Raw genomic sequence first — 13,490 nt, forward strand, 5'->3', positions numbered from 1 at the left:
TGGTGAAGGGCAGGAGGAATTGCAGGTGTTGCATTAAAAGAGACCCGTATCATTATAAAAATGGGCAAGGATTAAGCATCATGTAGAGGAGAGTGTGGAACCGATGGCAGCAGAGGTGGTGGTTCCAGTTTCACCGCCACTTCAGCTGTGGAAGGTGCTGGCCGCGATCGCTGGAAAGATGCAGGTGGGGCTGGCGTCAGTGGGTGGAAAGACTTGTCAGAGACCAGATTTCCACCTTCGGGTCGTGGTTCCTGGGAACTTGTAGCCCCAGGGACTTGTCTAGAAAAGGTGTCAGTGGGCTGGAAGTCTGTCCAGCGGGAAATGCTTCAGGTCTCTGGTCTGCAAACCGGGCGGGAGTGAAACCCCACTGTTAAGAAGTGTGTCCCTGAAGGAAGAGTATCTATCTGGGGTAAGAGGTGATAATTAGCAACTGTTGCAGTGTTCAGGAAGCTGTAAAGAGTTCTTTAACAGTGTTTGCAAGTGAGCAAGGACAAGGGGTGGAGAAGAGAGGGACAAAAAGAGAAAAAGGGATTGAGGGCTGAGCAAAGAGAGGAGGTGGTTTTATCTGCCAAGAGCAACGCCCAGCGTGAATGTTGCGCTAAAAGGGTCTTCTTCCAAAGACTTGAGTTACTTAAAAGTGGGAGTTGGACAAAGAATGGGTCGTTTGAGGATAAAGGGGGAGGGAGGACACTGCATTTCTGTTCACTGATGTTGTATTGGCTAAACAGGTTATTCAGGCAGCGCGGATAAGCAAAACTGATCCGCTGACTTTCTCTGTTCGGCTGCATCGGTGTGCCACCGGTGGCTTGGAAAGCTCTTCCTTACAGCCACGAGATCGCCCATTTTAAGAACATTTTGTGGAGGTGAAGGAGAAGGATTAGTGGATGTTGAAAGCCGTCTTTTCACAGAGTAAGTCTCAGACTGAAAAGGGCGGGGGATTGCTACAAATCTTCAAAACTCTTCACTGCCAGTTTGAAACCAAACTACATTGATGTCTAATCCCCCAAACACGGAGCATTTGTCCAGGATGGGGCCCTTGAGCATTTTTAGGAGTTGATAGGTTGTGTCTGTTTGCCATTACCGCCTGGTCCCTCCCTGTTCGGTTCCAAGCTGCTGCTTATCCTGGCGCTTTCTCTGCTCAGAAGAAAGCCCTCGGCTCTCTCGGCGGGTGGGCACTCGGGGTGCTCAGCCCCGGGGAGGAGGAGGGACGCGCTTCTCCTCCGCTGATTCCCCCCTCCCGCTCTCACGCCGCGTTCCTCAGAAACGTGCGGAAGGCAGGCACATGTGCCAGCGCCCGGGCCGCTACACGACGGTCCGGCGGCTCCCCCGGCCGTGCCACCGCCGGGCTGGCGGCGATTCCCGGGGGCCGCCTCGGCTCCCCAGGGCTGGGGTGGGGGGCAGCGAGGCTGAGGCGGGGGTACCACGGCAGCGGCGTGGGCCTGGGCGGGCCGGTGCCGAGAAGGGCGGGCGGGGCACCAGCTTGGGGCCGGGCGGCGCCATGCCCTATCCCGCATCCCCGATCCCGCATCCCCTCAGGGGCCCCGCGCGCCGTTTCCGTTAAGGGGGTGCCGCTGTATGGGGGGGGGGGGTCGCAGGGTGAGGGCGGGACCCCCGAGCGCGCCGCCCCAGGGGGAGCGCCAGGGCCCCTCCCCGGCCCCACCGGGGGCGCCTCCCCTGCGGTACCTGGCGGGCACCGGGAGCGCGGGGAGCGCCCTTCCCGCCGCCCGGGGAACCGGGGCGCTGAGGGCGACTCTCAGCGCCCGACTCGGCCGAGGGGAGTTTGGGGTGGAGGGGGAAGCGGGGGAGTGGCGGGGGAAGCGGCTCCTTTAAGAAGAGCCCCGGGCGCGCGGTCTCTTTAAAAAGGGGAGGAGGGGGCGTGGCCGCCGCGGGGCGGGGGCCGGACTATGTTAATGAAGGGGCGTGGCCGCAGGGCCGAGGGGAGCCTGTGTCTTTAAGAGCCCGGCTGGTACCACCGTGCGGAGAAGGGGGAAGGGCCGCAGTCCCCGCCCTCTGGCCGGGGAGAGGCGGGGCGGGGGGGTCGGGCGAGACCATTACGCGGCGCGGGGAGCGAGAGGCGGTCCCGCCGCCGGCCGAGTGAGTAGCGGACGGTACCATTGCCGGGGCGGGGCGCGCGCGACGGGCGGTACCATTCCTCTCTCCGCGGGTTGCGGGACGCGGCGGGAGGGGGGCGCGGGGTGGGGGGGGGATAGAACCGGTGTGGGGGGAAGCGGGGGGGGGGGGGGGGGAGCGGGCGGGGGGAGCGAGCGCGAGGGGCTGCGCTGGGCGGTACCATGTGCGCGGGGAGCGGGGGGGGGAGGCGCCGGCGGACAATGGAGCCTGTGTGTGTGTGCGGGAGGGGGACGGAGCCGCCGCGCCGCCCCCGCCGGCCCCGGGCTGAGCGCGGTGAGTGCGGGGCGGGCACCGGGCACCGGCAGCCGCACCAAGTTCGGGAGTTCGGGGGGGTCCCGGGGGTGCCCCAAAGGAGGCGGCGAGGGGGAGCCCAGGGGTTGCATGGGGTGCCTGAGGGGCTGTGATCCGTGGAGGGATGTGTGGGGAGCAGGGGATACCTGGGCGATGTGCTCCGTGGAGGGATGTGTGGGGAGCAGGGGATGCTGCGGGAGCCGTGCTCCGTGGAGGGGTGTGTGGGGCATGGGGTATATTCTGGAAGCCATGCTCCGTGGGGAGCAGGGGATGCCTGGAGGATGTACTCCATGGAGGGACGTGTTGGGAGCAGGGGATGCTCCAGGAGCTGTGCTCCATGGAAGGAGGTGCAGGGGGCATAAGGGCTCTTTGGGATGTGTGGGGTGCTTTGGGGTGCACTGGGAGCCCTGGAGGTTGTGCTGTGTGGAGCGGCACATGGAATGCTGTGCCCGGCGTCGTGCTGCAGGGGATGCCCCGGGGGCTGTGGTATATGGAGGAATGTATGGGATGCCATAGGGGATGTGCTGGGAGGAGGCATGTGTGGGCTGTCCCGGGTCGCGGTGTGGTGCATGGGATGCTCCAAGAGCTGAGGGATGTGTGGGATGCTCGGTGGTGCGGGGGATGCGCTGGGGCTCTCTGCTGTGTGGAGAGGTGTGTGGGACGCTGGGGCTGTGCTCTGTGGGGCTGTGGGTGCAGCATTGGGGTGGTATGTGCTGCTCTGAGGTGTGTGGGGCACAGGGGCTGTGCTCTGTGGGGCTGTGGGTGCAGCATTGGGGTGATATGTGCTGCTCTGAGGTGTGTGGGGCACAGGGGCTGTGGGTGCAGTATTGGGGTGTTCCGTGCTGCCCCGAGGTGTGTGGGGAGCTCTGGGTGTGCTCTGTGGGTGCAGCATTGGGGTGATATGTGCTGTGCTGCTCTGAGGTGTGTGAGGCTGTGGGTGCAGCATTGGGGTGATATGTGCTGTGCTGCTCTGAGGTGTGTGGGGCTGTGGGTGCAGCATTGGGGTGTTCCGTGCTGCCCCGAGGTGTGTGGGGCACAGGGGCTGTGCTCTGTGGGGCTGTGGGTGCAGCATTGGGGTGTTCCGTGCTGCCCCGAGGTGTGTGGGGCACAGGGGCTGTGCTCTGTGGGGCTGTGGGTGCTGCCCCGAGGTGTGTGGAAGTGCCAGGACAGTGTTGGGTGGACCAGAGAGGTGGCTGTGAGATTCCAATGTCAGTGAGGGGCTGGGACATGGTATGGGAGGGGCTGTTGGATTGGGAGTGAAGATTGTCCTAGGGGAAAGCTCCCGCCCCACTTTTACACCACCTTGTGTGTGTGTGAGCTCTGTGGTTGGGCTGGAGTGAGGGGCTGGGGCACAGGGGTGTGGGGAGTGGGACACAAGGTGAAACACACAGTGAGAGGGTGGGAGATGGTGTGTGGGGCATTAGATCACCTGGGAGGTGCCCGAGGAGGGCAGAAGTACTGAACTATGGGCGTCTGCAGGAAAAATGTGGAGAGCTGGGTGAAGAAATGAGTATGAGGTTGGCTGGGGAGAGTGGGGAAGCATGTGAGGAGTTGGGACTTGAGTCATGGTAAGAAAGAGATATGGGAGTGGGATTGGGGCAGCACTGGGTGCAGGAATATGAGGTAGGAAGCGCTTTCAGCAGGAGAGAGGTAGTGCACATGGTCTTGAGGGAAATTGTGGGGCTCCAGAGCTGGGGAGCAGTGTAGATAGATCAGGGGAGCAGGAATCCAGGGAAGCTGAGCCTGTAGTATCAAACTAGTAGGTGGGATATTAAGTGTGGGAGGGGATCTTGTGTATGGGGGTTGTGGGGAAGAGCAGTATCTGTCAAGGCAGGGGAAATGTGTCTGTTTGGAAGGATTCCTACTAGGTAGAGGAGAGGCTCTGTGTGTTTATGCCTGAGAGGGAGTCTGTGCTCTGGCTGGCTGCAAAGGGGGAAGAGAGGCTAAATCTGAAGTTTCATGAGGTTAAGGGTTAGATGATGAGTCAAAAAATGAATAGTAGAGACCCCAAATGCTTAGGGAAATGGTGGGACGGGTGGATGCATGCAGGCAGCAAGGCTCCACTTGTAGGATGAGAGAGAAGCCTGTATTTCTGTGTTGTCCAGCTCCCTGTCCCCAGGTTCTCTGGGTCTAAAAAGCCTCTGAAGACGGAATGTCTGGGATATGGAAGGTGGATTTTACTCAGGGAGGATAGACAAAGCATGAGGAGACAGATGGGAAGGATCTGATGTGACAGCCATTGGTGGGTTGCTATTTGGGTGTAAAATATTAAGGTGGGATGATTACATGATTAGTGCTTTAATAGTAAACTACATGAGAAATCAGAAGATTGTCATGCAGCAAAGAAAGAATGAAGTAAGTGTCAGATGGGAGCTGGTTGTGGAGTGATTCAAAGCCCACCAGGGTGAAAGGAAAGATTATTTTATTCTTCAGATGTCAGACCTAACATGGACTCTGAGGCTGGTCTGGAAATAACCACAAACTCACTTTTGGGACAGAAACATCAAGTCTGGTAGCCCTTACCTGGTAAAGTAACACCTTCTCCTTGGTCTGGGCACAGAAGAAAGGCTGTGCCAAGTGAAGTTTGTCTCCTTAAGCCTCCTTGTTGGTGACTGGATGATTTTCTGTCAAAACACAGTTGGAGGAAGCGGGGGAGACAGCTCTCTCTGTTTTTAGGGGTTCCAGTAACATTTTTATTTTCCTTGAAAGTATTTTGTCCTTGGTTTCTCTGTGAAAAGCCCACACAGACATTGGATGCTCTGAGGGATCCTTAAATGTATCATCAATCTTTAAAAGCATGAGGAAAAAAAGTGATGCAGATTTTTTTTCTCTTTTGTTGGATTATTTGATCAGCGATTGCTCAAGACATTACAATAACAACCATTGGAAAGCTAGGCAAGGCAGCATACGAAGTAAAATTGAAGAATTAACACACTTGGACAGTTTTATCCTCATTTATTTTCGTTTCCCTCTCTGCTGCTTTCTCTGAGGTGTGTCCTGGCCGGTCTGGCTGAAGTGGGGTGTTGCAGGTGTGGGAAGCTGATCAGGGCACACACACAGAGTGGTTTTGTGTCCATCCTGGGCACAGGAGCTGTGCTTGCAGGAGAGCACAGCCTGCATCCCCTGGCACAGGGATCTGCTTTCCTGCCTGAACTACAGGGCTTGTTTTCCCCAGCTTTTAGAGCCATTTTGGACAGGCTGGCATGATGGCTCTGTTACGCGGTGTGGGTTTTTTTTTTTTTCTTTTAACAGTGATCTCCAAAGAGATTATTTTTAATGAATGTGTCCTTTTTTTTCTTACTCAGGGCATAAAAATGGCTCAAGGGCTCATATTCTTTGCCTGTTTCCCTTGCTGGCCTCTCCTCAAACAACAAAAGAAAGGCATCTTTCTTTTTTTGACTTGGAATTAGCAACGATGTTAGTTTTGGGATTTTGGAATTTTCTCAGTGGGGCAAGTGCGTTTTTGTTTTGTTTTGTTTTTTTAATCTGTTTTTTTTGGGTCGGGATTTTATTGTGGAGTGGGGTCTGGGGATCTTGGGTCTCACTGCACTTGTGTGAACTCTTAACACCTTAATTGAAGGGGTGGAGATGCTGAATCACTAACAAAGACCTCCTTTATCCAAAATGTTAATCAATCATTGACGTTAAATAAGTGTGAACAAAACCAAGCAAAAAAAGCCCCCACCCTAAACAAGTTTTTGTGTAAGGCCCCCTCCCATTCAGCTGCTCATCTTTGGTCAGGTTAACGTGATAAATTCTTTTGGGAATGGATTCTGCCCGTGCACTTGATTTTTGCAGTGTTTAGTAAAAGTTCTGTTTATGACTTCCCAGTGTAGTTTTCCTAGTACAGATTATTTAGCTCCTAGATGTCTAAAGAGGTTCTGGGAAAAATTGTGATTTGCTCTGGTGTGGGGGAGTAGCTGGACTATGATAGCAGTGTTGTGACCATCTTTTTGTACACGAGGTTTTTTTTTCCCCTTGTTTGTTTTGGGGAGTTATTTTGCTTTTCTCTCTTGTGATGAGTTAATTTGTTTATTGGTCAACACAATCTTCTAAGCTAGGCAGGACCTGAATTTTAATGTGAAAGAAAATAAATAGGTTTCTGGTCATACAACCAGAAACTTTGTAGATCTCTTTTGGGTATTATGGATACAAAGGGTGTGGACTCTTTCTTCCCTGTGCTTTCCCCCTCCTTCCTCCCCAGCTTACATTTCATCTTTACAGTTCATGTGCTTGGATTGTTTTCAGTCAGGGTTAGTCCACAGCCAAACTGCATTTGTCACCAAATACCCAAATATAGAAACTGAGGCGACTGCAAGCCACAAGGCTAAAATATTCATCTACTACAGCTTTTCTGAGCAGTTTGTATGTTTGATGTGGATAAGAATGGGGTACCTTTGATCCATATTTCCCAGCTATTCAAAGGCTTGCTACTCTGCAGCACATTCACTTCCCATACCTATTTCTACGTGTTTCTTCCTAGATGTTGTTTATTCCTCTGAATTCTTAACGTGCTGTGTCAATTCTCTTGCCTCACAAACTGTGCCTATGGCTTAGGAATTTTGCTGGTCTTTTATAAATTCAATAGGAAAAAAACCCCAACCCCAAACAGCAACAACAACTTTATCCTGTGAAGCAATTACACTCAAGTGAGTATTCAAACTAATTTTATCTTAAATGTGAGCTGTGCTACCTTGCAGGGCTTTTTCTCTTCTGCTTTGTAGAAGTTTGTCAGAATTTCTTCATAGCAATGCAGGCAGCCTTCATAAAATCCTTCTAACTCGTTTGTGTGGCCTTGGACTTCACCGAAGTCTCTGTGCCTCCCTAAGGTCTGTGGTCTGTTTACACAGATATGAAGTCCTTTAACCCAGCAAGTTTTGCTGTGGGCTTGGATTTCCTGCTTACAAGCTCTGCTGGAGTCCCTCTAGTCTTCCTGCTGGCAAAATAAAGGTGTTAACTCAGTTTTTCAGAGCAATTTGTGAATGGAAGGAGATTTCATTGCCGAATTTTTGTTCAAGCACTGCTCTGCCTATTGAATTTAAAAGAGCCTTCCCCTATGTACCCTTACTTGTCTGTTAGGTTTTTTGTTTTACTGCTTTAAAAGTTTAATTGTTTTGGAGCTTGACCTCCTTTGTAGTGGGGACTACACAAGTCCAGAAGAACATGAACTTTATTCATAATTAGGAATCCCAGATAATCTTGAAGAACTTGAACAAAAAAAAAAAAAAAATCAATCTGTTGGGAAATTTCCAAAGGGTTGCCTTTAAGAACATGCAGGCTCATAAACGCTGGTTAGCAACAATAGGTGACATTTAATGTGCTGAATCCAAGTGAACTGTTCCAGTGTTCACTTCTGATTTACATTTTTGAAGAAGCAGGGCTGTGCTTTGTGAGTGCACCCTTACCTGTGGGCTGAGCTGCCCTCTGTTCCTGTGAGCTCTTCCCTCAGTGCTGGAGCTGGGATTTGAGGAGTCCTTGGTGCTCATCTGTTCTGACTGCACCACCCTGCCATGTGTGTGCTGGTGCTGCTGTTTTGGAGCAGCTGGATGCTGGAAGGGATCAGGGAGCTGATCTGGATCAGAAGTAGCCTGGCAGAGAAATGATGATGCTCAGCCTGCATCACTTTGCCAGGCTGGTTTGCCACGGGCACATCAGACAGTGTGGTGCAGGGGTGGCAGTAAATATTGGTACCAGCAGCTCTCTGCCAAAAGGAATGCTCATCTAACTACATTGCTAAGAGTCTGCTAAACTTGCTAAATGTTTTTTACACCTGTTTGTTACAGCTTCCCTTGCCTGAGAACAGCTCCTCCAGCTTACCTTGTTCTTTTTGCCAAAAATCATCTCTGAACGTACATGCGAGGTATCAAAAGAGGAGCCCTCTTGAAGGAGCTTTAAGCAGGGCCAGCAGAAGAGTGTTGGGGCTTTGCTGTGGAAGAGTTTCTGCTGCCTCAAGACTTTCTGTTGATCCAGAACATGTACTGTAAATTGACATACACTGTTTAGTATGGTTGCAATTAAGCAGTGAAACTCATGCTGTGACAATCTTGCTGAGGAGCAAGAATTCAACAAGAGTTAAAAAGCATCAGATGTCTTTAAGAATATGAAGAATATTCAATTATCATAATCAGTGGCAGTAGAAATTTTGGAAGAGGTATTAAGCCTGTGGTCTAAGCCTTCTCTTTTATTCTGCTCTAGCAGTTGTGCTTCTATATTGGGAAAGGGAGGGATGGAGTAGCTTGTTGTGCCTGGGTTTGCAGCAGGGTTCTCACCCTTCTCTGCAAACTTGATTGAGAACCAGCATATGAGATGTGCCATAGGCTTTGGTTGGATCCTGGTGAACCACCCTGAAATCTGGTAAACTGTGGCTATTCTGAAGTGAACTGCTGCCTCACAACTTTTTACATTTTATTTATTCCTACTTCTGTGGGTTGTTCTTACATATTCTTTTGCAGAGTTTGAATCTGAGCACTCTGGTTTGATCTACTTCGACAACACTAATTGAATTTATTTTAAATACTGTTATGAAATTGCAGTTACCTATATCCGAAGAATGAATGTTCTCTCTTTAGAGAGATCCCTTTCTTTTCAGACAGACTTGAAAGCAGAAGTGGGGTTTTCCTTGTTTGGCCTCCAAGAAGATGCTTGTGGAATAGGGAGGGGAAGTGAGCAGGGGAGCTAGAAGGTTTGTTTTATAAAGCCTAGGCAGAATCAATGAAATCCTTTTGAAGGAAGGAAGAAGTGCCTTTTACCACTGACATGATTTCTTTCAACAAAGAAGGATGGAGCAATGTCCTCTGAGGTTTCACTGAAAATTGGGTGCTGCAGTCTTGAAAACAGTGCTGGTTTTAGGTGCTCCTTAGTGGTACAGTCAGTGGCATAAAGAGTGGATGACACACACAACAATTCAGCTGCATATGGAATGGAGGGAGAGCTTGCTGTTTTCTGTATTGGGTTCCAGAGCAGTTGTTCAGGCACAGATAGCCACACAGCTGCCTGGTGAGCTCCTAGCACTGGCAATTACTCTGAGCTGTCTTGTTTTCATGGCTGTTTGGCCTCTAAAGAAAGCAGTGCTGCTGTGTTTTTCCTCCTGGTGAGGCTCTGTCTGCATAGTAGCAGAGCAAGAGAGCTTTAAGTCTCTGACCCACCTTGTCACTGATGGTCTCAGAGTGCCTGTGGTTGTCCCCTGTGCCTTCTGAACAAAGGGTGCAGAATCTGTTTTACCTTATCAGTGGGGTGGCTGGGGCCCATGGGCTCTTTTAAAGCCAGGATTGCCTGGATTTGGTGGCAAACTTGATAACAGAGCTCGGCTCTGAACGTGCCTGTGATTTATCTACTCGACCACGTTACTTACGCTCTACAAATTGCTTTAAGTCTCTGAGTCTGCCTGTGTATGTTGTGTCAAGCTATCTTTGCCACCTTTGCAGTGTGTACAGAGTTGTGAAGACCTGAACAAAAATTCTGGTTTAGTGGCTCACTGATAAAAACACTGGGTAAGATCAAGCAGTGCAGAGCATTTTTTAGGTTGCTCAGAGCTCTGCTTTCTGCATTTTACTAAACTGACTTCTTCAGGTGTCGTGATATCACTGTTCCACTGCCTGAGAAATGGCAATGTTCTATCTATGTACCAATCTGGATTTGTTTGAGGATTGATTAGAAATGTATTTGCAGTGTAATATAAAACCAAGTTGTAGCCTGTTGAGGTGAGCAGCCCCAGCCTCAGCAGAGACAGCTGGTACAATGGACAGTATGTATGGAGAAATTCTTTTCAGAACTTATGATGGTGGAAGCTTTCCACCGCATTTTATATGTATGTATGAGGGAAAAAAAAGTAAACTTCAGGTCAAAATGATTTGACAGCTCGTTAGCAAGAAAACACTTTCTTCTGCCTCTTGAAAATAATAATTTTATATATATATGCATATATAAAAAAATATTTAACCTTCTTGTGGTTGGGGGATAGAAGGTTGAAACTGTCAGGCAAATAGCCACCATCCAGCAGAAATGCTTCTGAATGCTTTAGTGAAAGGCAGCTTTGATTTGACAGCCATGAGGCTTTGAAAGTAGCGCTGTGTTTACAGAGCACAGTAAATACTTTGAAGTGCGTTAGGCTGTGCTGTACATGCGTGGCTAACTAGAGGAATATTAAATGCCTACATCTTGTGTTGAGTGAGGGAGGATCCTGCAGCAATTGGAGTTGCATGCTCCTCGTACTTTTAGAAGATCGTGTCAAAGCAGTAGATTTGATAATAGACCTGATTATACAATTGCTTAATTTCTTGTCAAAATAACATTTTTACATGCAGTGTTCTGAGATCTTTGAGGTGACCTCATGTTATTTATCAAATGTCAGTTTTTCATCCCAGCAGCTTTGATATAATCATGTAGCATCGTGGAGTACTGTGTACATGCAGTTTTTGCTTGCTGGAGTTCTTTGAAGTGCCTTACTCCTTAGAAGAGTCATTGCTGTGTGGAGGATCCTGCATTTAATAGCAGGGAAGCCAGTGTGGAATCACTGCACCGTGTCACTGAGGGTCATGCAGCCTCTCACATGCCTAATGTGGGTCTAAAAGCAAGAGAATGAGGGGTTCAGTGCTCCAGGGACAACAAGCACACCCTGGCACACATTTCACCCAGCAGTGAGCTGCAGGGGTGTAGTAGCTCTTCAGCGCTGCTCCCATGGGCACGCCGGGTTCGTGGTGTTGAGCTCCCCAGGTGCCTGGGAGCAGCAGGAGGGCTCGTGCAGAGGAGCTGAGCTGCTGGTGACAGTCCTGAGCGAAAACTGGTCTGGCAGGCACTGCTGCGAGGTGGTGATGCTCAGGGGGGCCTTGGCCAAGAGCTCATTTGGGAGGAGAGAGAGCAGAGCTGTAAAGGTGAAGGTTCCCATGAAGGAAGGTAGGTGTATGGCTCACCCCCAGCAATTCCAGCTGGTGTCTGTGTCATGTCCCCTTGCAGCACAGTGGGGAATTACTGCTTGCTGTAGCCCTGGGCTTTTCTCACAGGAGCTCTGTCCTGTACTGACCCATCCCAGCCCCACTTAGCTTATGAGAACTGACAAGATTGCAGCCCAGGGAGCTACGCCTGAGGATTGCTTCTTATCTTTCATTCTGGGAGCCTGTTGAAGGGATGCTGAAAGGGAAGGAAAAACACTTGGGTTTTTTCTGTGCTGAGCTGATTAGTGACTTGTTTCTCCCGAGCCTTTTGTTTAAGCAGTGTGGTGTTAATACTTGTAGAAGAGCAAAGTGTTGTATCCTTTGTCCTGTCTCCCCATCCAGTATTTCAGCATATTTTCCCCCAGCCCCTTTCAACAGATTAGTTTCTAGAGAATGTCTTGCTGGCAAGTTTGACACAGGTGTCTTTTACCTGTGGTTGTTCATGCTGATGTCCTTATTTAAATTTTTCAAAAAATAAACTCAGAAGTAAGAGGAAGGAGATTGCTTGTAGCTTCTCCTAACTCCTGAAAAGTAAATGAAGTTTTGACAGAAGCCAAAGCTATGAAAGCAGGCCATAGAGAACTCTCATTACCCACTGGACTCCTGCATGCAGTGCTGTTAACTGCTAACATGACATGGAAAGCTGCAGAAGCCTGTCATATATTAGGGAAACACTGTTAAAATGTTTCTTGAAAGATCCCTTATTGCTGGAGCTTTTGATCTTTATCGGTGTGTACAATAGCTGGCACTCCATGGCAGCCCGGCACGCAGGGAGCTCCAAACTGCACTTGTAAAGCACATGGGCTGCTCCAAACTGCACTTGTAAAGCACATGGGCTGCTCCAAACTGCACTTGTAAAGCACATTGGCTGCTCCCTGCCCTGCTAACAGAGGTGGAGCTGCAGTGATGTTGGCAGCTGTGCCAGGCTGAGCTGAGGTCAGCGCCATGTCGTGACGGGGAGCGCGACGGCGGCCGCGACGCCCCGGCCGGCCCGCACCTGCCAGTGCCACTGCTGCTGCTGAAATGGCAGGAACACTGAGGGGAAGTGCTCATCATGTTCCTCTGCAGAAGCAGATAGCTGGAGCTTAGGCTTGGAGGGGTTTTTTTAAAGAATTTTTCTTTTGGCTTTTTCCCCAGACTGATTTCTGGAACTGTGTCAGAATCTGCCAAGAGCTTGTTCCAGTCCCAAGTGAACCAAGTAGTTCAAGTTTTTTTTACATAATAGCAGATGGGAAATTGAAAAGCTCTCAGTGTTTATCTGTGTACACCTTGAATTTGATCACCAGCATCCCTTAGTGTCCTTGGAGAAGGAGTTTTACAGAGTCAGAAGCTGTCTAGGACAGCCATGCATCCCTGTTGATTAATAATGCACTGAAATGTTGTTAAATACATTAAAAATAAAGTTTAACGGACATGGAGTTGTCTGTTTGACAAGAAGTGTTAGTGTTATTCACAACTCTTGAAAGTTGCGCTTGTGAGAGTAGCGGGCAACATGTCTGTTGCAAAAGACTGTTTTAGAATGATTTTTTAAAAGTACCTAAAAAGAGTGATTACTTATACAGCCTTTATATCATGGCTACTGTTGGTTATCCATGTACTTCTCAGAAGGAAGAGAATAGTTGCTAGAGATACCATTTTCTCAGAAAAGGGGATAGTGACATGAGAAACTCATAAAACACTTAATTCTCTGAGCCTCTGAGTTTGTACTGTGCTCTGTCAGTGATTGTCTTCACTGCATGTTTTAAGGATGTAGAGCAAAACGTTGGATTTTCTGTGGCCTTTGTTTTGAATGGACTTCAGGAGAGATTTGTTCTTTGGGAAAGGTCCCCATCTGTGGTGACAGGGGCTGGGAGGCAGTATGGGAGGAAGGGTGTCTGTGCTGTCTTATTTGAGAGGTGTGGATGGGCAGGCACAGGTAGGCTCAGCAGAGCTGCACTGTGTGACCACACTGTACTGCATTTGCATGGGCCTGGTTAAATATTCTTAGAGTTTCTGGGATGCTTATCCTGTGGTCCTAAATTCTTACACCAAATGAAACACCTCAAGGGAACTTCTCTCCATGTAATGGCATAGATTCTTGCATGCCCTTTTCCTGTCTGTGTCTATTGGTCTTCAAGGTGCTAATTTTAGGTGAATCTG

General features: G+C 49.8%; 1 protein-coding gene across 1 annotated transcript in view; it reads left to right on the forward strand.

Moving 5' to 3' along the window:
* Positions 1–733: 733 nt before the first annotated feature.
* BCL9 (BCL9 transcription coactivator) overlaps positions 734–13,490 on the forward strand; it is a 31,251-nt gene continuing 18,494 nt past the window's right edge. The window contains exon 1 of the mRNA XM_059466951.1: positions 734–909. The gene's annotated coding sequence lies outside the window, so the exon portion shown is untranslated. The remainder of the gene's footprint in view (positions 910–13,490) is intronic.

Source organism: Ammospiza nelsoni, chromosome 2 (genome assembly GCF_027579445.1).
Source record: "Ammospiza nelsoni isolate bAmmNel1 chromosome 2, bAmmNel1.pri, whole genome shotgun sequence".
NCBI lineage: Eukaryota > Metazoa > Chordata > Aves > Passeriformes > Passerellidae > Ammospiza > Ammospiza nelsoni.